Below are 14,564 nucleotides of genomic sequence, written 5' to 3'. Positions count from 1 at the left end.
CAGAGATGACTTCCGCAGGGAAAAAAAACAACCCATTGTAACATTAAAAAAAAAAACAAAAACCCTCCAGATGGCTATATGTGCTTGTTTTACAGCTGGGGAACCTACTTCCCCTTCCCTGATCATTCTTTCCAGTCCCCCGTGGAGCCCTTGAAACCTTTGCTTTCCTTCAGACTCCCCCAGGTCAGACTTAATTGTGAACAACCAGTGTCGTGGGTTTGGAATGGGTTTGCACACTCGGGCAGGCAGAGAACAAAGCTCAGTCTGTCCCTACTTGGAGGCCTTAGGGCAATACTTTTGAGCTGCTGATTAAGCTATAGTACACACTTTCTAGGGAAGGTTGCTTTCCATAAGCATGCAGAGGAGAGAATTTGTTGTGTCTACCAAATTTGTCTCCATCTTGCCGTTCATACCATTCTCATATTAGATCTTGCCAGTGACAAAATAGTTAAAGAACTTAAGTTGGAGAGGATTTCCTCAATCCACCTAAATTCTATGCATTTCTTTCAGATCAGATTTTCGAACTGAAAACCTCTACTGTGCTTCTTTGGAAGGAATTACAATGACAGAGTTGATGTTTAGAACCTTGTTTGAATCAACTCTGTGTCTGAGGGCTGGTTTCCCTTCGAAAAGGAAGATCTTTTATTTTTTCTCAAACGTTTTTCTCCAGCACCTTGGAATAGTGACTTGTGCGTGGTTGATGCTTACTTAATACATATGTGTCAGATGAATTAATGAACACTTCCCCTAAATCTTGTCTACGCTCTTTTACACCATTTGCCATCACCATAGTTCTTGAAAATCTGCTAAAGCCAAGGGAATCTACCTTCTGTTTTTTTTGCACACAACACACGTGTTTTCACTTTGTTATTTTGCACAAATTTTCTCTCTGCCTAGGTTGCCCTCCTTCCCCTGTTCAGTAACTTATATTTGCTATTACTGACAGTTTGGCTGAAAACCTGAGCCTTGCAGTAAGCCCTCGGTGAGCGGCCCCATCTACCTAGATCTTGTCTCCTCCTTACCTGCATCAGCACACACACTTGCTCTGTTTTGAGCACCCAGAAACCTGGGTGTATCTTTATTTTTTTAAATAAATTTATTAATTTATTATTTATTTTTGGCTGCGTTGGGTCTTTGTTGCTGCGCACAGGCTTTCTCTAGTTGCAGCAAGCTGGGGCTACTCTTTGTTGCGGTGTGCGGGCTTCTCATTGCGGTGGCTTCTCTTGTTGCAGAACACGGGCTCTAGGCACGCGAGCTTCCGTAGTTGTGGCACGCGGGCTCTAGAGCACAGGCTCAGAAGTTGTGGCGCACGGGCTTAGTTGCTCTGCGGCATGTGGGATCTTCCCGGACCAGGGCTCGAACCCGTGTCCCCTGCCTTGGCAGACGGATTCTTAACCACTGCGCCACCAGGGAAGCCCTGGGTGCATCTTTAAATAGTGAGTATACTTTGATATGGTGGAAGAAGAGCGTGGAGCTTGGGTGTTGGAAGGGACAGCTCGTCCTCCCCGGGCAGCAACACCCCTGGGCTGCCAGACTGCAGTATGTTGATGCCATGATGGTGGCAGTCCTGATTCCCTGCTAGCATTTATGGGCTCGCCTGTATCTGAGATGAAGCTTATTTCAAGATGACTCTTCTCTCTTCTGTGACAGCAGTCATTAAGAGATTAGATTTCTTGAAATATCAGCATTTGTTGGCCCCCTGGCTGAATAATGCTCTGTAGCCTGAGGAGGAAGGGATTTCTGAATAGATCTTCAGCAGTAAAGAAATGCTGAGCTTTAAAAAGAAACATTCATAGTGCAATGCACTCTCTTACCTACTGTGAACAGGCACATGCTTCTCAAAAAACGTGACTCTGTGAAGGGCATTTAGAGGTGTTTGTAGAGAGGGGAGGGGATTTAGAGGGTGGGGAGGGGCGTGGGATGGAGAAGGAGACACTTTGGTTTCTCATCCTAGTTTGGTAATCATCATACAGTAGTATTTGAATATCCCAATTCTTACACGTGTAAACCTCTTATTTGGAAGGAATTGCTCAAATTACTTTGCAACTTAAACAGTTCTTGTATCAGCATTTATAGGACGAGGTTGCAGGATTCTTAAGTAAAGCTATTCTCTGGCCTGTTCAGAACCACACAGCATCTTTCATAAAGTCTAGCACTCTGTTGCTGAAGTGCCCACTGATGTCAGGGTAAGGAATGAAATGAGGCTGAGGATTCAAACTGGTAGTAACAACTTAGAAGCAAATTATATCAAAATAACTACTTAAGGGAAGGATGTGACCACTTAGATGGCCTAGGTGTGAGCAGTAGGGTTACTTAGCACCTGAACATGGCAGATCCAGTTTTGCTTGGTAGCTAGAATACAATCCTGCATTTATGGCATTTTTATACCTTTTTTTATTAAAAAAAAAATCCTAGTTGAGGAACCTCTTTGGACAGGAAAAGAGGTTAAAGTTGTATATCTAACGGTCATTTCCAAATCCATTAACCTGATTAGTGAATTGGGTACTATTTAGTGAACATGGGTAGAATTGCATTAATCCAAATGATTGGGCTAGTTCTGATAACTGGACAGAGTAGAACTTTCTATTTGACTCTCCTGCAATCTACTGAGGCTCGCAGCCAGCTGTGGAAACCCAGTGAAATTGGTGGTCAAGCATAATAAAAGATGAGTGTACTTTCTCACAGTTGGAGCAGGAAAATAGGGAAGATAACCCTCGGCGTTTGAATAGAAATTCCGTGTGCCCTGGTCGCATGTGCATTGATTCTTGTGTTAGCTCCTGCTTTCATTTTATTACTGATACTTAATTGATAAATCCAAAAGACTTCTTATCTTCTGGGTGTTTCTAATAGCACCATGTGTTCACAACAAGTCATTATCTCCTTCCTTGACCTTTACCTGGGAAACTGCTCTTCTAGGTGCAACTTCTACTTATTTCCTCCAGGTTTTCTTTCTCTCCGCTTCTCTCCGTAGAGTTGAAACTAAAATCTTGTGTATCTTAATATGTTTAACAAATAGAAAGAAACAAGTCAAAATTTGTCGCTGAAATATTTTGAGAGTCATGTATATTTCAGCAATTCCTTCATATCATTGAATAATTAACAGTATACTTTTGCTTCATATTTTTGGTGATAGAGCTCATGGCCATAGTATATCCCATCAATCTGAAAGTAATTTAACCTAAAACAGAGCTAGTGATGGAGCCTGGAACATGAGCAAAGTTTAAGACCAAAATGGCTAGTAGGCATTAGACATTTCTCACATTATCTTCTCCATGAATCGCCGGTAGGGTCAGGGAATAACTTTCATCAGCGTCTTGACTTGTCTGGCCAATTAAGACATGTTTCTGCAGTGTAAGCCTATTATGTGAAAAGGGTCGAGTCCTACTGGGTATAATTGTAATTAAGAACAGCCCACCATCCCTCAGATAATTGAACCAAAATTAATAAGTATCCTAAATAGAAATAAATCATGGTTAAAGCAAAGCAAAACCTGTAACTCTTATTACCAACCCAACATGTTACATCAATATCAATATGTGGATTTTGTAGGATTTTTTTTTCTTCTGTGGGATCTGAGACTCATTTGGAATTACCTTGGCAGAAGAATATTAGCTACTCAGACCTATAAAGGATATTTTGAGCTGGACTATAAAAAGCACATGTAGTAATTAATATAAAAGCAGCTGAAAGTGCCTGAGGTCAGTAGTTGCTACATCTATATTGCATGTAAACAAAGTATTAGCCAAAATTAGTTTCAGAGGGCACTAATTACATCTGTTTTAATTTAGTCTGATTTAATGATGCTTTTTTTTTTTTATATGAATTTGCTTCATGGTTACTCTGATTGCAATTTCCTTTCCCTGAGAAGAGTGTATACAGCTGGGATAATTGTAAACTTTTGTGAACATTTAGTTTGACCCTGGATATATCAAAGGTGTGGTGTCTTACTGCGTAGAATTTTCGGTCTAAAGAATGAGAAGCTAATAGATAGAAAGCTAGTGATTCAGGCTTCATTTCAATTTGTTTACAGTTTTTTTTTTTTAATGTAAAGTTTACGTATAATGAAGTGCACAAATCTTACTGGTGTGTTTGATTTTGACAGATGCATACGCTTGTGTAACTTGGACTCCTGTCAAGCTCTAGAACGTTACTCTCGCCCCAGCTAGTTTTTCTGCGCCTCCCGAGTCACCTACTCCTCGCCTTATCAGCAGGTAACCACTCTTGTAGCTTTAAATTTTTTTCCATTGGAGATTAGGTATGCCTGTCCTGCAGCTTCACGCAAATTGAAGCCTCACGACGTGTGCTGTTGGTTTAAGGCTTCTTTCACTCAAAAGCTTAATTTTAATGAATCATTTTCATAATATATGTAACGGAAGCTAGTTATGGTAAGTAATTGCTTGGGAATGAAGCAAAGAGCTGTCCTGTTTCAAAGAAGGAAGGCAAAATACTAATTCCAAGATGGTTAAGCTAGCAAATACTTGTAATTGTTCTGTTTTTTTTTAATTGAAATTTGAACTGAGATAATTATAGCTTCACATGCAGTTGTAAGAAATAATAAAACCTTAAACCAGTTTCCCCAAATGGTAACATTTTGCAGAAGTATAGTATGATATTATAGCCAGGATATTGATGCAGTCTACCAATCTTGGCTACACTTACACACAAACACACACCAGTATAAGCTAAACTGTATTTAGTTCTATACAGTTTTATCACATGTGTGGATCTACCACCACAATACAGACACTGAACAGCACCAGGATCCTTCTTGTTGCCCTTGTTAATAGTGACACCCACTTCCCTCCCACCATTCCTCTACTATCCCTAGCCCCTAACTTGTTTGCCACTTCTAGAAAAGCCTTACATAAATGTAATTATATAGTTTATAACCTTTCGGATCGGCCCTTTTGACTCACCGTAACTCCCGGGAGAGTCATCCAGGTTGTCGCATGCACCAAAAACTTGTTTCTTTTTATTGTGGAATAGTATTCCACGGTATGTGTAAGCCATAGTTTAACCATTCACCTGTTGAAGGACATCTGGGCTGTTTCCAGTTTTTGGCTATTATGAGTGAAGCTGCTTTGAACATTTGTGTACAGGTTTTTATGTGAACATAAGTTCTCATTTCTCTGGGACAGATGCCTAAGACTGAAATTGCTGGGTCGTATGGTAATTGCATGGTTAGTTTTAAAAGAAACTGCCAAACCATTTTCCAGAGTAGCTGTACCAATTTATACTCCTCCAGCAAAGTATGAGTGATCTAGTTTTTCTGCATCCTCACCAGCACTTGGTGGTGGTCTTATTTTCACTGCTCTGATAGGTATGAAGTGAGATCCCATTAGATTTAATTTTCAGTTCTCTGATAACGAATGATGTTGAACCTCTTCGTGTGCTCTTTTGCCATTGATAGATTCTCTTCGGTGAAATGTCTCTTCATGCCTTTTACCCATTTTTCTAATCGAATTTTTAAAAAATCTGTGCTTAAAAGACAGACTAAACAAAACACAACCCAAGTAGCTTTCAAGAACATTTAAGAAAATATCTCAAAGATCTCACTTGGCTTGAGATGCTTTTAGACTTTAGATAAGTAAATTGAATCACTTAACAGATGTAAATGCATGTTTTTCAACAAAGTGGTGGAAAGAATTGGGAGCTTTTTAAGGCTCCCACAATTCTCCTGTCAATAGCTTGGGCTTCCAATCACTCCCATTTTCCCAGGTTCTGTGCTCTCTTCCTCTCCTCTTCTGTCGCAGACCTTCTATTCTTTGTTGCTTTTCTCTGACAAGCCTGGTGACAGATCTCATCCCCTTGACTAGTTTAATTCTGAAGCATGTTAATGGATTCTTTAAACAGATCTTGTGGACCAATATTTTTTTTGTAGAACTTGGACATTTGAGATAATCTTTCTTTGCACAGTTCTGTAGTGTTTGCTTCTATCACTGTAAGACAGTGTGTCAGTTATCTTGATGGAAGGATAAGAAAGAAGCAGTCTAGAGACAGAGAACCTTTCGCGTATACTTGGTAATGAATTACTGTAGAGTGACATAGGAGTCATCGGAATGTTTCTTAGATGATGCTTTTCTGACCAAATAATAAGAGCCTAAGACTTACAAAAGGACCTGGGTTTGTGACGTTGTTCTGCCCTTATTAACTTAGTGACATTGGGCAAATTACGTAACCTCTCTGAGCCTCCACTTAATTATTTGTGAAAATGGGTAATAATTCCCATACTATTACAATGAGTTTATAAGGATCAAAAAGAATAATGTAATGCATTTGTAAGTGGTAAAGCACTATACAAATGTAAGCTGCTATTACACTTATAATAGTTATACTTCTCCTTCCCACATCTAAAGCAAACACATAAAACCTGAAAGAGAAACAGTCATTTGCACAGAATGAGGTCAAATGATCACTGTTTCCTAAGGGTGGGGGGAACCGCTACACGTTGTTTTCTTACATGTGATTTTAATTTTGTTTGGTAGGCAAGAAACTGCTAAAAATTAATCAACCAGCAATAATTGCACTTCATTTATGGCCACTAAGGAAAGCTACTAAAAGTTAAAATTGAGTTGCTTTAGGAGTTTCCTGATCTTACTCATTTAAATTCTAGTTTTAAAGATGGATTATGAATCTACTTGCCAGTTGAAGCGTTACCTGAAGTCATGTTTCCCCCCACTGTTGTCTTTAATCGTCAACTACATTAGCCTTATAAAGAAGCCAGACAGACCTAGGTTTGCACAAGGAATGTTATTAACTGTGTGTGACCTTGGACGAAAGAGTGGGTCGGTCTCTCTATCTGTAATACAGATCCAAATGAAATTGCTAATTGGTGTAGGTGGTAAACTGTCTGAATATCTGCCTTTAAATAGTAACTTTGAATAATGCTGTACACAGTAGACACAGGGTAGCTGGTACCCCTATCTATAAATTGAGAAGTGTAGAGAAAAGGTCAGTGAGGGTCTGCTTAGCAGCAAAAATACTTTCTTCTAAAATGTTATTGGTAACAAGCAGCCTAAGATTTGATGAAGCCAAAAGCCAGTGCGCAATTCTTTACCCCCAGATCTTAGTTTAGACAATTTATTTTTGTGATTTAGGGAAGATTAAAAGGGCTCAAGGCTGTTGTGAGGATCAGATGAGGTAAATGTATGTGAAAATGCTTTGGGAATTTTTATGTGCTATGCAGACTTTCAGTTTTAGAGGTGATGGTTAAGGAGGTAGTAGTAATAGAAGTAGTGCTGTGAGAATATGTGTTCATCAAGTTTGATGACTTGTCTAAGAATATGTCCAGTTATTGGATCGCGTTGGAAAAAAAATTTAAACTTTCATTCTTTAAATGTCATGTATATCACCACCCCCCCTTGGAACACACAGCCATGAACTGAATCTCTGTCTACGTTTTGAATAATTCAGTTGTAGTAGGTGACGTTTATAAAATTATCCATGAAATTTGGGAGAACCAGTGCAATGACTTGAGAGCACAACGGGGAGAATCTTGATTTAATGGAAACCCAGCCAATGATTAGATTAGGTGACAGGAGGGGGGTCAAATTCATTATGGAAAAATGAGGAAGGAAGTGAAATGAGTCATTATGCTTTTAGTTACAGTATATTTTTACAGTTGATTCTGTGGGTGGTATATTGTTTAATTCATTACAGCTTTTAAGGACCAATTTCAGATTAAAAAACATGAATGATGGAAGCTCTAACCAAAGTCTAATTCCAGTTACTAGAAAGATGACTCTTTATATGTTCTTATACATATAGCTGATTCACTTTGCTATACAGCAGAAACTAACACAACATTGTAAAGCAATTATACTCCAATAAAAATGTAAAAAAAAATTTAAAAAAAAATCTGAAATAGATTATGGCTTTCTGTACTGTCAGATTCCTCCACTATTTATTTTCTCTCAAATACAAGGGTTTATTTCACTCTTTCAAACTTCTAAGGCAGTTGCATCCTGCCTTTTAATATAGGATATTGGTATTTGAAAAAGAATTACACTAGGAATTTGTTTGAAGCTTGTCCCTCCTTTATTAATAATAAAAAATATATATCTGATCATAATTGCCATCATATAATCTTTGTAAAATCTTATTACTTAGGCTACTTGCATCTGATGGTATAAGTTACTACACTCAGTTATTGCCCTGAAAAAGAGAACCCCAAGGAATTCAACAATAGCTTTCCTTGGATTCCTCAGTTTTCTTTTTGTGCAGCCCTTTACATGTGAGTCAGCCTTGCGAAGGATCTTGGTCAGCTCACGTGAGGAGGGCCAGAGGAGGGGCATGCCTCTGTTTCTTTGCTTCGGAGTCAACCAAGCAAATAGAAGAATCTAGCCTCACACCTTTCTTTCCTTCTCTAAAATTCCTAGATACTCATTAATTCACGTGCTTGTAAGCAGCCTTCCACTTCTCATACTGACCCATGATTGTGGCTCTGGAGAGTGGAGTTAATATTATTATTGTTGGATTTAGTCAATATGATTTAAATTCTCTTTCTGTCTCCTCTACTTAAAATAGCAAAATTCTTTGCCTAACCCTTTGTCACTTTCCATCCGCCTTATTCCATCTTGTTTTCCTTCTTGGCACTTAAAATTATTTGACGTTATATTAAATATTTGACTGGTTTTATTGTCAGTCTGCTAGGATGTAAGCACTATATGACAGGGACTTGGAGCCTGTCCGTTTGGACTGGAACCGTGCGGGGGAGTACACAAGGGTTTGTTGAATCAGTCAGTTAATGTGCTTCTGTGAAACACAACCAACAATGAGATAGATTCGCCTAATATTTAAATTTCAGGTTCCAAGCTTGGTATCTTTGGAACCATGCTTTTCTCTTTCTGGCTTCTAACACTGTCGTTGTGTTGTGCGAGGGGAAACTGCTAAAGAACATTTTGGGAGGAAGGAAGGCATCTGAGTGTGGGTGTCAGGTTATCAAGTAAACACTGGAACCATTTTTGCCTATGATTGGGAATGTTTATTTTGTTCAAATGTATGTTTGGTCTGACCTTAGAGTTAGAGTTACTTAAGAAGTTGCATAAATGTTAATGAATGTTTATAATGTGGAGTATAAGCTGAAAGCACTTAAAATATAAATATTTGAGCCATATGTTAGAAAATAACCAGAGCATTGCAGCTCTTTTGGATTGTGGAGGGAAATTGCTTGATTTATTGACAAGAGCTGGAAATTTTGGAGTCCTGGGTTCTATTTCCATTCCTGCTTTTGACAGCACTTCACAAAATGTCTGTTGAATAAATGCTTAATAGGCAGAGCTAATCCTTTTTAAAAATAATACTTTTATATCACTTAGACTTTTGTGCTCCAGTTGCTCCGCTTTATTGATGTTTTGTTTGTCTTTTCTTCAGGTTCTTTTTTAAACCCATTGAGGTACTCACTTCAGTGCATGTGTGTGTGTATTTGTGGGGAGTTTGATTCTATCTTATCAGTGCCTCATGAGTATTTTTCTACCTCTTTTTTTTTTTTTTTATTAATTTTTTGGCTGTGTTGGGTCTTTGTTTCTGTGCGAGGGCTTTCTCCAGTTGCGGCAAGCGGGGGCCACTCTTCATCGCGGTGCGCGGGCCTCTCACTATCGCGGCCTCTGTTGTTGCGGAGCACAGGCTCCAGACGCGCAGGCTCAGTAGTTGTGGCTCACGGGCCTAGTTGCTTCGCGGCATGTGGGATCTTCCCAGACCAAGGCTCGAACCCGTGTCCCCTGCATTGGCAGGCAGACTCTCAACCACTGCGCCACCAGGGAAGCCCTCTACCTCTTGTATAAGGTTCACCTAAAAAAAAAAAAAAAATGAACATGGTACTTAAAATATAAAGTAGTATAACTGTGTTTATTGTAGCAAATCTTACAAAAGTAAGAACAACAAAAAAAGACGAACTAGACAAATCTTGATGGCACTGGGGAATGGCATTCCCCATGAAAGTAACCAAAGATGAGAGCTTTCTTCTCCAAAGAAAGCAAAGAGGCTGGACCTCGATAAATCTTGAAAGAAGGCAACTAGGCACAAACAAGGTGCCCTATTTAAAGAAATCCCCATTACCACCATTAGTGTTATCAGGGCTTTCATGTCAGACTTCTGTCTGTGGTGTGTTTGGTGAATTTTTAACTGAGCAGGCTTTGAATTGGAGCAGTGGAACAGACTATAAACAAAGCTAAAACCACTTTAGAATTCCAGAGGCCTGACTCAACTCCTTCTCTCATTCTCTGTACTCGCCCCTCTTGCTGGGGTTTCTCGAGGGGTGGTCCTGGGACCACGGGCATCCAATCACTTGGGGCCCTTGATAAAAGTGCTAGTTCAGGCTTTACCTGTAGACCTACTGAGTCAGAAACCACGGGGGAAAATTTTTGAAATCATTTTTAACAAGCACCACTCAGGTGATTCTCAGGCACATTCCAATTTGAGAAGCACTGGTTTAGTGCTTCTAGTTTAGTGCTGTCCCTTGTCTTAAGGTAGCAGTTGATTTTTTATAGCTTCTTCTAGGACCACGCTAGGCTGTGAATGGAGGGGGAGAAAACCAAGATATGAAGAAAGACCTATTTTTTTCTTCTGGGTCCAGTTTCTTAATAAAGGTTGTAGATGGAGAAGTCATGCACTCGTTTCCTCTGTGGGCCTGCTCTCTAGTGGGATGCCCTGTAACTACCAGACTAACATGTTGGTGTGTATTCACTAGGAAAACCTCTGCAGATAGGAAGGAGAAACTATGAGCTCCGCAAGACCATACCCACTGGTGCATATAACCACTTTGATGAGGATGATGTCTGGGTAACCAAGCCAGATGCATTGAGTATGCAGGGTGGGTTGGGGCTGACATTTCAGCTCTGGGTGACATTGAGGGCTTTTTACAATGAGATTGGTGTACAGTCTTTTCTTGGGGAGAGGGTTCACAATAGAAATAATGCTAGAGGTCCTAAAACGGGACATAATGTGGTTGCACCCTTTGTGATAGTTGTTCAATAAGGAGTTTCTGTAAGGGTCTCGGTTTCCTAATGTGTGAACGACAGCCCGTCTAATGTAGGAATCCAGTCTCCCTGAGACTTTGAGCAGGGGAACAGGCTGAAAAACCCATCAGTAAGGAATTGGAGAGGTTTTGACTAATCACGGAAAAACTGAGTTTCCTTGTCTTACATTGGGCACCTGCAATGAAAGAGAAAAAGCAGCTTCCTCAGTTTATTTAAGTCAAAAAAGAAAGTTGGTGTGCCCAGCTTCCATTACATCATTCATAAAGAGAGTTCATGTGGGAACTTTTCAAGTCAGGCTCCCTGCATGATGTGATGGAGAGAGTGACTAAGGCGCTGAACTTTCTGTTCTTGCCCTTCACCCTTGCCCATTTGGGGGAGATTGAGACGTTGAAGCCTGGTATGGAGAATTAATTTATTTTGATATAGACAGATGGCTAGGTCATGAGAATTGGTTGAAATGCTTTAAGAAACTGCTACATCGGGTCAAGTATTGTGTGTTTTTAAATTGAATTGATGGGCTTGAAGAGACCCAGGGAAGAGACGAGGTATGCTCTTGGCACTGATGTGACAAGACATAAGAACTTAAAACTGTAGGGCGAAGGAGGAGCTGGGCTATTGGAAGAATTGTGCATACAAATGGGGCTGGCATGTTGGGCATCTGGAAGCTGGTGGAACTTATCCAAGACATGTGGATTAAGGGAAGTTGCATTTTCAGGAGAGATTCACAGGTCATCTTGAGAACCAGTCCTGACTGAAATTCCTGCTGCTGCCTTTGGAGTTAGACCCTTGTTGAGTCCCAGCACAAAATTTAGATTCTGCCCCTATTTTGCAGGCTTGTGGGAAGGATTAACTCGGACAATATTTATAAAGCCTCCATCCAGTTTCTGGTGCACAATGAGTGCTTGGCAAAATGTGGTTCCACTCCATGAAAACATGTACAAAGGAGGAAAAGGAGTTATTCCAGAAATGCTAAAGCATTGTTGCTGCCAATGGCCTTTGAACATTTTTCCTTCTACCAGTTTTTACTGGAGACAACCCCTAAGTGTCCTCTTTCCTTTTCACACTACACGCAATTGTGTGGGAGAGCTTGGTTTCCTCGTCTGCACCTCGGGGATTCTTTACCCCTTAGATGGTACCACTGAGTGGATTCATCTATAAATATTTTTGCCATTGGAGTTTGGAAGTGGGGATAAGGGGGCAGAAAACACTGTCTCAGTGACAGAACTCTGTGCTTGTGCCTGGGACACGGTAAGAGAAAGCTGGATTGAGAAGTGAGGTTTTTTTTATCCCCAGTAAACCAAGAATCAAGAAGCCACCTATAATCTCAGATATTTCAACAGAGCGGGCTTATGGTTTTGTCTTGATCCCCTTCCTCTGTGTGGGTTTTCTTTCTTTCTTTTTTTTTTTGAGCATAGGATGGCTGAAGAACCAGGCTATAGAGGCTTCATGGAACACCTATTTGAAGATCTGCCTGGGGCTGGGTGTTGGAGAGCTAGCCCTGCTTGCTGGGGTGGTGAAGAATGAATAGACAGTTGCACATTGACAGGAGCTGTGGAGGCTCTACTAAATGCAGAGAACTCATTGGTGGTGGTGGGGGGGGGGAGCTTCAGATGTTTTGACTTTTGCTGCTTGGACTTTTTGAGAGGCACAGCTTGATTTAAGATTAGCCAAAGCAGCATCTTAATTGAACGAATAACAGCTATTGGGACAACCAAATATAATTAACTTTGATGTTTTTGAATTCCTTTTCCATTCTTTGGTTTGCCTGTGCTTTGATCCTTAATGATGTGTGCACAATGAATTGCCCTGGAAGAGAAATGTCTGTGTTCATATTAAGTATTACCAGACCATTCTTTTCATTGAGTGCCGGGGCATTTTCACCTCATGGCAAGACGAACTGGTAAGGAACACAGTGTCCTCCGGTAAGTATGTTTTCAGTTGAAATAACAGCCAGTAACATCACAAATTCAGGGTCAGAATAAACTCTCTTCCAAATAGACAAATATTTGATGTTAGGAAATGCAATAAGTTATGGAAATAGACTCAAAAGATGGAGATTTTCACTTATTAATCATGAACCAAGCTCACTACCTACTTGTATGTAACTTTGTCTGTGATATTCCTGACTTGGATAGCTGCAAATTCACTAGGTGTTCATTTTCCTGCAGCTTTTATTCCCCTTATTATAAACTGAAAGTTAATGATAAAAATGGAACCTGTTACTCAGGAATCAGAAGATATGTGTTGTGGTTCTCTGGGCACTTGTTATTTGTATTGTTTTGGGAAAGTCACTTTCCTGAACCTCAGTGTTCTTACCTGTGAAGTGGGTGTGCCTACTTGATGGATTGCTGTGGGATCAAATGAGGTAAGTATATGTTAAAATGGCTTGGAAGCTGTAAAACTCTTTATAAATAGGGTTCTACAATTATGCATAGAGAAAGGCAGCCCAGACTAAGCAGAATAGCATATGTGCTGCTTTTTCAAGGTCTAATCCTTTATCTCACACGTACTTGGTAAGAAAAGTTTCCTTCTCTAGGTATCTGCCCTTCATGTTAGTCTCCTTTCACCTGTCTTATCACGACGTCTATTACTTTGGAATCTGTGCTTATTAGGTGACAGACTGTTTGGAGTACATCGATCAATTGTTTGAAAATTATTGCTGGTTCAATAAGCCATGGTCAGTTAGAAAAAGTAAATACAACTTTTTCTTTTATGGTTCTCACTTGTTTCCTCCATTCCTTTACCCAAGTTTTTGGAACATAAGTACTGAAATTTTGGTGTATCAGCACAAATTTCTAGATCAAATTATGGATACAGGAATTTGGACCCATATTATCCAGAGAATGTTGTTTTTTTATTTTCAGGATGAGCTGATTTATCAGCATGTGTTAGTCTTTTGCATTTAAGGCTTAAAAACTTGAATAAATTTCACCAGGTTTATTCTGATCTTGTACCTGTTATGTGTGTTGAAATTGGGTTCTCCTGCAATTTGGTTTGCATTCTTTTATTTTGATCGTCACCTCACTGGTTGTTCGTTAGGAAGGTGATTTGAAGCAATTGCTTCTTTGCTTGATTGCTTCATTACATACATGCCCACTCATTTCTCATGTAAAAATCATTAACCTGTCACCGATGTGACCTAATCCTTGCAGTAAGTGTGTACTAAGTATTAGATGAGCACGCTGGCATTTAGAAATGCCCATCCCCCTTGTTTCCTTAGATGTGTTTTGTTGTTCTGTGTGACATCAAATTTACACTTGTCCTTTTCTCTTAGAGACAAGCAGTGGGAAGGGAAAGACAAGATCATAACATGAAGATTGAATGTGTTTCTCAATCTTCACATCCTTAACTGGTTTCTTTGATGCATTTGAGTTTGCTATAAAATGTTAGGGGAGGAAGGCAGGCAACCAGTGATAATCAAAGGGGAGGAAAGATCAGGGGAAGGCTCGGTGACATTTGAGGCTGTTTTGGAGCTGTTGCAGGAGTTATTGCTGCTTGTGACTGGCTTGGCGACATGTCAGAGCCATTAACTTCAGAATAACAGACCCTTTAAGAGAATGTCCTCTTTTAGAAAACTCCTCATTAACT

The 14,564-nt window shown here is 39.8% G+C and overlaps 1 pseudogene; it reads left to right on the top strand.

The window, feature by feature from the left end:
* LOC137774119 (uncharacterized) overlaps positions 1-14,564 on the top strand; it is an 802,702-nt pseudogene that overhangs the window by 121,852 nt on the left and 666,286 nt on the right.

This window comes from Eschrichtius robustus, chromosome 12, assembly GCF_028021215.1.
Source record: "Eschrichtius robustus isolate mEscRob2 chromosome 12, mEscRob2.pri, whole genome shotgun sequence".
In the NCBI taxonomy this organism is placed as follows: Eukaryota; Metazoa; Chordata; class Mammalia; order Artiodactyla; family Eschrichtiidae; genus Eschrichtius; species Eschrichtius robustus.
This window is presented reverse-complemented; position numbering and strand designations above follow the sequence as displayed.